Genomic DNA, 9601 nt, shown 5'->3' on the forward strand with positions numbered 1-9601 from the left:
GGCTGAGGCTGAGGGGGGAGCCGGGCAGGCCCCCCTTGTGGGCCGGCGCTGCACCTGGAGGGGAGGGCGGACTCCCTGGGAGGGAGTGAGTGAGGAGAGGAACAGCGAAAATGAGAAATGCAGAGGAAAAGGTGAGCGAGGGTAATGGGAGAGAAAGTGCGAACAGGAGAGAGGGAAGGAAGAGGGGAAAACCAGCGAAGGAGGAAGGAAAAGTGCAGCGGAGAGCTGAGAGAAACAGAGCGATAGGGGAGTAAAGTGGAAAGAACAGAAGGGAAAAGAAAAAACAAACAAAAAAACCCCGAGGACACGGTCGGGGCTGCTGAGGCCGGCAAGCACAGCGGTCCCGCAGGGTGTGGTGGCCCCGGTGGCCCCGGTGGCCGGGGCCATCAAAGGGCTCCAGATTGAAAACAGATGTGCTTCCCCGAGTCTCTCCGTGCATTTAATTAAGGCACAGGCATGGAGGAGACATTTCCATCATTAGTTTGCTTTCAGGCTCCCCCCCCCCTCTGGTCCCAGTTTACCCTTTGCAGTCTCCAAGACCCAAAGGAGCAGGGCAGGGCTGCAGAGCTCTGCTGTCCCTGGTTTGGGGGGTAGACAAAGGTGGAAAAGCCAAAAAAACCCAACTTTGGGGCAAGTTGTGCATGTGGACAGAAGCGTGTGGGTGTACATCCACCCAAAATGCTGTGGGTGCATCTGTGTATGCAGCACAGAGTGACTTCTTCTGCATCTGAAGGAGGATTTGTGTGATGTCCTCTGGTACATGTCCATATGTTGGATGGGAAGGAGCTGTGCCCTCACATGGGTGTGCAAGGCTGGCTTTTGTACGCTGGCATCTTGTACCCTGGCTCTGCAGGTTCAGGCAAGGCAAGGTGGGTGGCCACCTGTACATCCCCTGATCATGAAATGCACTTTTGTCTGCCTTTCCCAGCTATCTGGCTGCTACCTCTTTTCTTGGTGAGCTGGGGTTACCCTCTCTTCTCCCTAATCTGCTTCAAATGGATGTTTGCAGCTGGCTGTCCTGAGTGGGTGCTGGAGAAGCCCAGCCATGAACATCCCTTTCCACGGGCAGTGGGGTCTGCTCTTAGCCTTGGGGGTCAGCAGGAGCCACAGAAAGCAGCCCAAGAGGTCTCTGTGACAGCAGTGCCCTCACTGACATCCCTGCTGAGATCTCCCCGTGTCTAAGTGCATCCTTCAGACCGTGCTCCCTGCCAGCCCTGGGGTTGGGAATGCAGCCTGAATTTCCCCTGGAGAGAGGAAACAGCCAGCTCCAAAACTGAGGCTTCACCTTGAAGTGAGTCCTGGCTGCTCCCCTCACATGCATCTTAAAGGATGAACTCCCGTTTCTCTTTCTGCAAGGCAGGCTCCCAGAAATGGGGGCACACAAGGGGATGGATGCTCCCAAGCACTCCCTGTTCTCACAGGGGGTCATCTCCAGACATTCTAGGGATCCCTCTCTGCCTCCTACCACCAAGGCCAGGACAAGTCCCCATGGAAGAGCAAGAAATGTTCAAGTATTTCAGCTTCTTGAAGAAAACATGGATATTTTCAGACCAGAGCTAGGCTTGAGGGAGTGCATGAGAACAGATGGATCAGTTCTCCCCCACTGCCACCTCAGACCCTCTGTGTGGCCCAGACAGGTCCCTTCCCTTCCCTTCCCTTCCCTTCCCTTCCTTCCCGCCTGGGTGAATTCCACAGGCTGAATTCCAGTACAGGGTGCCTGATTCACATTCTGAACGTGGCCTGAACCCCTCCTACAACACAAATTTCTGGATTTCTGTCACTGGCTGGGAGGGACAAGCTGAATCCAAGGGCAGCTCTGGTTACTCTGTCTGTCCCAGAAGGAAGGGGACAGGGAGCAAGGCCTGCACAGAGCACAGCAGGGCTGCTCAATTGTCTCTGTTGTGCCCAGACAAGCCCTGTGCCAGGGCACACCTAGGATGTGGAATTGAGTGCAGCAGGAGCCTCCTGGGCTCTGACAGGGCTAGTGCCTGTGCTGCCAGCTCAGTTTGTGATGCAGAGGTGACAGGATCCCCCAGTTCTCACAATCCTGAGGCTGGTCCCATGGCAGCAGAGCCAGGCACCCTTTAAACATCCCACAGGCCATCAAGAAGTTGATCAGACATTTATTTCCTCCCTCACCACTGCTGTGGTGTCAAGCTGAGCAGGTAGCTCCCCTTCCCCCCATCCTCCCATCCCACTTTTCCTCTCCAATGTGCACCTGCCCAGAGGCTGCTCACAGCCCCATTCCTCCCTCTCCCAGCTGTCCAGCAAATGGTTGCCTTCTGCTCACACTCCCAGCAGGGCAGGAGCCTCTGAGCCGCTTCTGCCAAGGGAGAAGAATTAAAAAATTAAAACGCCAAAAGTCCTGAAACAGCCAGAAGTCTGCCTGGTGAAGCACCCACAGCTGAAAGGCTCAGGCTCACACCACAGCCAGACCCCAGTTTTGCCCCTCCTGCTCCCAAAAATGGTTATCATGTTGAAGGACATCAGTGAGACTCACCAGTGAGCTTTGCCTCAAAACCTCCCTCCCCTCTGCTGTGATCATGTCCAACACTGGGAGAAAGTGAAGCAAAAACCACAAACTATCCCATTTTCCCTTCCCTAGTTGCATTTCAAGAAGGGGAACCCCAAATATCTGCATCTCTGCAGATGACCAGCACGTTTTGCTTCTGCTTTCTCTTCTCACAGAAAATCACAAGCACCCTGCAGTGCCAGTGAGAAAGCCCCTAACTGCAATGTATTTTTAATTCTTGAAGTTTCCCATGAGGTCCTGCACTGGCAGCTCCTGTGGTTCCCAGCTCCAAGGGTGTTCTAAACCCTCAGAAACATTCCCTTCACATCTGTCAACAGCAGCTCTGGAGCTCCACAGCTTTGGTGGCACTTTTCAGGTACAACAAACAGGACATGATGAGCTTCCCAGGGGTCTTGGAACCAACAAGAAACAGCCAGAGCAGATGAGCAGCTGTAAAATGCCCAGGGCAGCTCACAGCCTTGGGGCTGGCATTAGTGGGATGCAGGAAGGTGCAAAGCAGCAGGAAAGCCAAACCTTCCTCTGCCCTGACCACCACGCCCTGTGCCTCTACCAGCACAGATTGCCCCCTTCTTTCATGTGCCCTAAATATCTTTTCTTCCACCTGGGTTTGAATAAAAGAAATAAAAGAAGGACTTGGAATAAAAGAAACCATGCAGAAGAACCTGTGGTACCCAGGTGTGTCCTCAGCTGGCTGATGGTATCATGGCATTCAGGTGAAGAAGCATTTTGCTCAGTGAGGGAAAGTCCTTTGGGTCCCCCCTACTTCATTTTCAGTGTTTAAATTCTTAAAGCCCTTTTTTGATCTGCCAAATGTGTTTCATCCTAGAAATTAAAGAAAATAATGCAGGGGAGCAGTGAGAAGCAGGAGCTGACAGCCAGAGTGCAGGAAGCCTGACCAGAATGCACACACCATCTATTCCTGCTCCTTGCAGGGCGCTCAGCTCTTTGCAGACATGCTGAATGCCCTCCAGCTTTGCCCTCTTGAGGGCCTGGATGGGGTGCAAGCAGTTTAGAGTGGTGATTCAGAGGGCAGAGGGCACAAATGGTGTCCACTTCTCTCTTAGGCCCTGCAGCTTTGGGGAGGGAGTGTTCCAACACACACCTTTGCACTCCAAAACATCAGCCAGGGCTCCTTAGGGGAAAGCTGGTGAGAGGCAGAGATTCAGAGCATCTCTCTGCCTCTTCACACCCTGCCCAGTGAGATCCCCTCTGCTGGACTCCCTGATGCTGCAGTGCTGTGTAGCCAAAGCAGAACTGTTTCCCCCTGAAAAGTTTCCCCCAGCCCTCCCATCCTGCTGGTTCACTTTCGTGCCTGGCCTCAAACCCTTCTGCACTTGCTGCAGCCAGGGCTGGGTGAGATCTGTGTGGAGCTGGGCACAGGGAGCACCTGCAGGGACATTTGTGTGCATCTCACATCCCTTTACAGCTGTGAGAGGGATTTTGGGGGTGTGTGCTCATATTGGGGTGTGCAGCCAGGGCTGGGTGAGATCTGTGTGGAGCTGGGCACAGGGAGAACCTGCAGGGACATTTGGGTGCATCTCACATCCCTTACAGATTTTGGGGGTGTGTGCTCATATTGGGGTGTGCAGCCAGGGCTGGGTGAGATCTGTGTGGAGCTGGGCACAGGGAGCACCTGCAGGGTCCCTTGTGTGCATCTCACATCACTTTATTTTGGGGGGTGTGTGCTCATACTGGGGTCTGCAACCAGAGCTGTGCCCCACAAACTCCTGCTACACACTTGGACCAATTCTCCCTCTTTTCTCCTCACACTGAGGTGTGTTATTACATCTGTGGGGATCAGGTAGTCTACAGTCCTTCCAAGCTGTAAACTCAACATCAGGGTTTCTTTTAATCCCAAACATCTTGATGTCATCTGGAAATGCCATGAGCAGTTTATAATTAGGGTTTAGCATGCAGATTAATACCAGCAGCTCCAGGGTGAACAGACCATCAGAGTCTAATCAAAGCTTAAATGGGGCAGCAATTTAGTACTGAGATTTATTATTCCTCTGCACAATATTTTGAACCAGAGGCTGAGTTCACAGCACACACAATCATTCCTGGAAGTGCTATCACATCTCCAGTCAGAGCAAGGTGCCTTGTTACTGGTTCATGGGGGTGATAAAGACTTGGCTCTGGGAACTTATTTAGGAATATCACAGCACTGACACTGTACAAGATTTAAAACCTGAGGCAGGAGAACACTTGCACACATGCTCCAGCCCATGTGGATGCTGGGGCAAAGCCATGCACTTACATTTTTTTGCTGTGCACCAGGTGTAATAAGGGAGGTGTCCCAGGATAGCAGCTGAGGGGTTTTTTTGCCATCTGCCCTGGCCCTGTGTGGGGAGGAAGGATGGAAAGCTTTGTGGGGATGGAGCCACCTCACAGCAACAGAACCTTCAGGGGACCTGGCACTCTGTAGCAGGCTCAGCTGAGGGCTGGGGACGGAGTTCTGTGCCCAGTGCAGCCAGGGACAGCTCCTCCTGAATGGTATTTCTGCCAAGCCCCCTTTGGATGGCTGCCAGGAGTACCCCCAAGTGTCAGAGGTTTGATTTTCACAGTAGGGACAGCTGGGCTGGCTGTGCAGCACCTGGGCTGGGGTTTTCACTAACAGAGCTCCAACCTGCCTTGCCCAGACCTCATCTGACCCAGTCTGGGCTGGAGCCTTTCCCTGGCCTTGTCATTTATAAAACACGAGTGGAGGAGGGGGCTGAGAGAGTGAAAATTTGTTTATCAGTTTGTCTGCACTAGTCCCAGTTTTTAGATTCCAAGGCAGAGCTGCCACAGCTGTCACCCAGCTTTCAGCACGGATGACAGGCACATCCACCAGCTGCCAATGGCAAGAACTGCTTTTCAGGTTCCTTCTTCCATCATCTTTCCACCAAGTGGGCTGTGAGGAGTGTCCTGATCCCTGCCTGGCTGGTTGTGGATGTGGATTAGAGTCCAGCTCTTCCCTCCTTTGGCTTTGCTCTTGCCAGGGATGCCATGGGGCTGGCAGCCCTGCCTCAGGCCCCAGGGCTGGCACCAGTGGGCTGCAGGGGACAGATGTCACACACTATGGCCTCTCAAGACAACCCATCACCATGGGATCCACCAGGAAACCACAGAACTACCAGCACAAACACCTCCTCACCTCAGCACAGATTTGTTGCAGTGGCTGTGAGCTGTGTGAGCACAGGGCACAGTCCTGCAGTGGATGGTGCCTGTGTTTATTGCTCCAGCACCAGAAGAGCAAGAACTGTTTTTCTGGTTCCTTTTTCCATCATCTTTCCACCAAGTGGGAGAGGGGCTGTGAGGACTGTCCTGATCCCAGCCTGGCTGGTCATGGATCTGAATCAGAGTCCAGCTCTTCCCTCCTTTGGCTTTGCTCTTGCCAGGGATGCCATGGGGCTGGCACCACAGGGCTGGAGGGGACAAAAGTCACACACTGTGGCCTCTCAAGACAACCCATCACCATGGGATCCACCAGGTATCAGCACAAACACCTCCTCACCTCAGCACAGATTTGTTGCAGTGGCTGTGAGCTCTGTGAGCACAGGGCACAGTCCTGCAGTGGATGATGTTTATTGCTCCAGCACCTTGGAGGCTTCAGTGGATTTACCTGCCCGGTAAGAAACCAGGCTGTGCCACTTCCAGGGCTCCTATTCCCCTATGACAGCGACCTGGTGGCACTGAGACAGCCACCAGGAGCTGCAGCCACTGCCCCCTGCCCCAGGGCAGCCAAGCAGGGCTGGCCGAGCTACAAGAGGGCTAAGCTGCTGTTCCCAAGGGCTCAGACTGGAGCTGGCTCCAGAGCCGGCTGTGTAAGGAGCCTGGGTTTGGATAAGCCAGCCGTTTAACTGGGGTTTTATTACCAGGCAGGGGAACAAAAGCACTCAGAGGTCACCCGGGAACTTTAATCAGCACCGAGGGTCATTGGATAGCAGGGTAGGAGGGAGGAGGGCAGGGCCCAGGGCACACAAATAAATAAATAGATGTATTGAAACCACCTCCTTCCTCCAAGTGATCTCTCTCTCTCTCTCCCCTTCTCCATGTACACACTCTGCTCCTCACAATCAGACCTTCAAATGGCCCTAATTTCCCCAGCAGAAAGTCCAAGATCTCCTGCAAATTGAACTAAGACTTTTATCCACAAGGTTTGGTTGGGTTTTTTTATTTTAAATCCCTTGCTGCTGGAGATGAAAGTTCAGTCTGCTGGACTGCTCTTGGGCTAGGTATCAGATATCCCTAACCCTGGAGAGAGAAAATGTCCCACCAGCTTCTCTCCCCTGCAGGAAAGGGAAAAAAAAAAACCCACCACCTCCCATAATCAGAGTCTGGGCAGACAAATTGGCACCACTCTTTTCTGCCTCCACCCCCCTTTCTGGAAGAGGACTAACCCTTCAGAGCACAGTCACAACTCACAAATATTTGTGGGTATTATATTGCAAGAGGGGAAAAAAAATCCAAAGGAAGGTAACTGTTAAAAGCTTAGTCCCTCTCCCATGGAAAGCAGCTTTATGCACGTCCATAAATCTCCTTTGTAAGTGGCCATTAAAATTGTGTCTTGTTTAATTTTTTTTTTAATCTTGTTTAAACACTTTTTCTCATCTTGCAAATGAATGATGTCATTGGCAGGCCCAGTAATGAACTGAAAAAAAAAAAAATCAACTTTCTAATGTTTTGGGGGCTCTCTCTAAACGCAAGCCCTTCAAAACCAGTTCGCTAATACAGCCAAATACTTAAGCACGTGCTTAACAACCAACTTGTGTTTAAGTGCCTTGCTCCCACATCTGTCCACACTCATCTCTGGGCACAAATGATGTGCCTGAAGGGAGGAGAGGGTTTAAACTGTGGCAGGGTGAGAGTCCCTGGCTGCTGAACTGTTGGGCTGCTCTTTGCACGGGCAACACAACAGGACACAGAGCCCATCTGCACAGGACAAGATCCTCACTTTGGCTGAGAGACTCCTTGCTGGCTACTTCTGTTGTTTGGGTTTGGTGTGTGGCTGGAGGTTTTAGGTTTATTTTTTAATTTTTTTTTTTTTTTTGTTTTTTAAAAAAAATTTTTTGGAAGCTGTTTGAACAACACAGGAGCAAAACCAAATAGCAGGCTGAGCAAACGGGGAAAAATAAATGTGAAACTTGCAAATGAGTAATTGGTGTGGTTTTAATTAAAAAGTGGTTAACTGTTTCGGGGTGAAGAGCATGGGGTTGGGTTGACACCATCTGAACCCTGGAAGGAGCACGTTAAGCTGTTCACCATACTGTGGGTTAAGAAAATGGGAAATAAATACATCCCAGCCCCTTGGAAAACTAAACCATCTTTAGGGCTCAGCTGTAAACTTTCTTCAGCAATTTATTAGAGTTCCAGAAAACACTTGTTGAGTAGCCTTGGCCTGTAATAAATATCAGTCCTTGTTTGTTTGTTTTTGTAATGGGAACAAAACCACATCTTTTTCTTTCTCAAGTGGATAATTTAATTACATGGCAAGAAACACTTCATTGTCCAAAACACCCAGAGATGATTGCCACGAAAGTCACAGTTGTGTGGTGAGAGGAGGAGAGCAGAGCCAGCTGATACCAGAACTGGTTTCAGGGAAGGTTTCTGTGGTGGCACATCCACTTCTGCTGGAGCTGGGGTTTGTAGGGACACTGGGGTTGTCACTGCAAACAGGAGACAGGCACCTCTGGGCAAGGCACTTCTTACCCTACATGGAGCACCAGAAGGGAAAGGCAGAGGGAACCAAAGGCAATGAGGGCAGGGAAGGGAAGGGACCTGTCTGGGCCACACAGAGGGTCTGAGGTGGCGGCAGTGGGAGAGACCTGATCCGTCTGTTCTCATGCACTCCCTCAAGCCCAGCTCTGGTCTGAAAATATCCATGTTTTCTTCAAGAGGCTGAAATACTTGAACATTTCTTGCTCTTCTATGGGGCCTTGGTGGTAGGAGGCAGAGAGGGATCCCTAGAATGTCTGGAGATGACCCCCTGTGAGAACAGGGAGTGCTTGGGAGCATCCATCCCCTTGTGTGCCCCCATTTCTGGGAGCCTGCCTTGCAGAAAGAGAAACGGGAGCCGATCCTTTAAGATCAATTCTTGATGGGCTTGGTTCACTCATTCCCTGCAGGCAGCTTTGGGTTTAACCCTGGAAAAGTCTGAAATAGCTGAAGGGAGGCACTATCCAGATAAGCAATTACCCAGTGCTCTTTCCCAGGGACAGCCTGGCAATTCTGGTCAGAATCCAGGAATCAGATGGTTGCAGAAAGACAGACCCTGACTCCTCTGAGCTCGTCTTGAGGGGCACAATTAACGTGCTGGGGTGATTAAAGCCACATTCAGCTCTGGGATACGAGAGCCAGATGCACCAGGTGACTCCTCTGAAGGTGCTGGTTACCTGATTCGTAGCAAATCAAGTAGAAACCAGCCATTCCTGTCCACACAGCTCCATGGTGCTGTTAAACAGCCAAACCCTCTTCTCTTACATGTCTTTGAGGGAGATGAAATCCATATGGCCCAGAGAGTGAGCACAGGCCAGGGATGGAAGGAAGGACAGAAACACCATTTCTTCAGGACAGAAGACAATGGAAGTGTTTCCACTGATTCCAACAGGTTCTGAGTCAGCGGCTGCAACCAATTTTCCTCCTAAATGGCCTTCCATATGTCTAAAAGAGTCTTGCAAGTGCTGGAATTTGTTACAGAACAAACCTGTACTTTATTACTCTGCTCCCTGATTCCCAGTGTTTCTCCCTTTAAATCCTTTGCTCAGCCATTTCTGGGCTTGGGGGTTCACTTCTGAGAAATGCATTCATTTCTCAAGCAAACATTTTCCATGGGACAGACAGAGTGAAGCCTGCCCCCTCTGCTCCCAGATTTCACTTGGCTTTGCTGGGAACTTCAGGTTCATCAGAAAATGATGTGGTTCTCTGTGCAGAGGGAAGCATGGTGAGGAAATCAGGCTCATCAGACCTGAAACCTTCCTGTGAAACATAGATATTTGGGCAAAAGTTGAGCAAAGCTGTTTTTTACCAGAAATTTTCCGTTTGCCACATCTCTTAAAACAGAAAAGGTTTTTCCCTCTTTGCAGCAGG

This window comes from Geospiza fortis, unplaced genomic scaffold (assembly GCF_000277835.1).
Source record: "Geospiza fortis unplaced genomic scaffold, GeoFor_1.0 scaffold5, whole genome shotgun sequence".
Taxonomy (NCBI): domain Eukaryota; kingdom Metazoa; phylum Chordata; class Aves; order Passeriformes; family Thraupidae; genus Geospiza; species Geospiza fortis.